The 2,392-nt window shown below is 50.8% G+C and overlaps 1 non-coding gene across 1 annotated transcript; it reads right to left on the bottom strand.

Annotated features, from left to right (window-relative positions):
• Positions 1-2,162: 2,162 nt before the first annotated feature.
• On the bottom strand, positions 2,163-2,269 carry LOC113487005. The gene has a single exon (XR_003399694.1). It is a non-coding gene; the product is annotated as a U6 spliceosomal RNA (small nuclear RNA).
• Positions 2,270-2,392: the final 123 nt, after the last annotated feature.

Raw genomic sequence — 2,392 nt, forward strand, 5'->3', positions numbered from 1 at the left:
GGGGGGCGCGGGGGCTGCCCCGCCCCGGCCCGCCGAGGCTGTGCCGCTGGACGGCGGGCGCGTCCTCAGGGCGGGGACTGCCCCGCACTCGACGGGCACCGGGATCCGTCCCCCGAAACGGGTCTGCCCAGCAGGGCCCCTCGCTCCCAGGGGTGTTGTGTTGATTAAGGACACCAATTAAACCCAGACACCAGAGTGAAAGGAGCAGGCGTGTTTGGCTGGTGATAACCAAATAATGTAACGGAGTAGTACGGAAAACATGCAGTAAGAAAAGTCAGAAAAATTCACCTAAAGCAACAAATAGGAAAATACAGGGTAATGTATCAAATCTCTCTGCCTGAGAGAGAGAACAGTGATTAAGAAAGATCCCTCACCCCTTGCACCCGTTCATTCCCCCAGCCCCGCAGGCGCTGGGCAGCCCCGGTTACAGCGAGGATCTGCAGAGCCTGTCCTGGGCAGTGGGAAATCCTACGCATGCATCCACCCGTAGGTGAGGCCTCCAGAGTCACTGTGAGCGGGCCCAGCCTTATATACTCCAAAATCAGCAACCCAGAGTAGCTGGCACCTTTGTTTTGAATGGAAAGTTTCTCGTTTCATTCTCCTGTTGGATTCCACCCAAAGCCTGGTCAGAGCTCATGGGGGGAACCAAGGGAGTTTCTAACAAGGCCAGATACTTGGGTCCTCAGCCTTGTTCAACGAAAGTTGGATACATTCTCTCCTCACTACTTATTATATTCTGTGTAAGCCGGGTCTTTCAGTAGTGAGTTTACATAATGACTACATGCTAAGGTAGCAGCTTTGTCTCAGGGCCTGTTGTTAAGGCTTCGGTATTTCAATGCTTCAGCACTTTCTACCTCAGCATAAAAGGTTGTTATAACTTAGTACAATACCTACTAGCACAATCGTTATCAGTTATAAAATATACAGGATTTGTGTATATTCTCTGGCTTGGGCTGGTTGTCCAAGCCTCAGCACTTCACAGGGTCAGAGAGGGAACAGCAGAGGGGCCGCAGGTGACGGGCCAGAAATGACTGATGTGAATTTTGCACGTGATGCATAAGAAATACACTGATCTGCCAAGATAATTCAGCAATAGGGGTGTGAGGAGACAGAGACACAGATTCTGTGTACTGTGTAAACAGAGACCTTTATTGTTCTTAACACTGAGAATTTACACTATCTTCAGAGCTGTGTCATTGAGCACGGGCTAGGCTGCGTTACAGTTGGTTACAATGTACGGTGCGCTCTAGTCTATACACTGACTGGCTAAGCTAAAAGACTAATTCTAACATCGACATCCTGGTTATCGGTTCTTTAGTTCTGCAACTCTGCATTTTCTTGTTGCACAGCTGCCAACTTTCTTCAATTGTTCTTTATTCTTCAATTAGGGACATCGTTTGAGCCTAGATATCCATTTTCTATCAAAAAACCCTCCACAGGGATGTATGTTCCTACTCTGTGTCTGTATTCACTCCGTGAGGCAGATGGGACAAGACTTTCAATTATTTACAAATAGTATTGGGAGCATATGTGCAAAGTTGTTGTGGAGAGTGATAGTTTTTCTCACTTGCAGCATGAGCTGAGTCAGAACTGAGTCCAGTAATGGTCTGTAATGGTAGAAGGAGTGGGAAACAATGCTCTGCAGTTAAATGTGTGCCACACAACGATCAGGAGAGCCTGTTGGCGCAGGACCCGTGTCCAGAGGAAACGAGGGGGTGAGGAGAGCAGATGAAAGGTGGGAAACAGGAGAAGCTAAAATAAAAAACGTACTGGCCAGTGGCAACACAGAAGTTAAGTCCTAAAGAAGTCCCTGGAGGGCCAGGAAAGCTCCTGACAGACTTTGCGAGTTATTTCTCTGCAGCAAGCATAGTACATTTGGTAAGCAGTATTACTGTCAGTGCGTGTGCTGAAGAAAACTTCTGGCCAGCTTCTGTGTCTAACCCTGAGCCTCCAAATCTCAGCTTGAGGAGAACAAGTCCCAAGTCTGAGGCAGGTGGAACCTCAGAGGGTCTCTGGTGCAGTTCCCACCCTTGTGCCTCCGGGGCAGGGGGTGCCCTGGGGAGGCGGGAGTGTGAGGGGCTGAGGCAGTGATGGAGGCAGTGCCCGGCATTCTGACGCTGTCTGCAGGGCTCCCAGGGCCTGGCTGGGCGTCTGGGGCGAAAAAAAATATGGAACGCTTCACGAATTTGCGTGTCATCCTTGCGCAGGGGCCATGCTAATCTTCTCTGTATCGTTCCAATTTTAGTATATGTGCTGCCGAAGCGAGCACGAGTCCTCCTGCCCCTCCTCAGGTATTTAAATCCCCAGGGTGGGAGCCCAGTCAGGACAGGGTGACCTTCCCCCGGGAGGTGGGCGCCGCCCGTTAGCGCAGGCTGCGCACAGCGTCCCGGCC

Source organism: Athene cunicularia, assembly GCF_003259725.1.
Source record: "Athene cunicularia isolate RWA chromosome 18 unlocalized genomic scaffold, athCun1 chr18_part1, whole genome shotgun sequence".
Classification (NCBI taxonomy): Eukaryota; Metazoa; Chordata; class Aves; order Strigiformes; family Strigidae; genus Athene; species Athene cunicularia.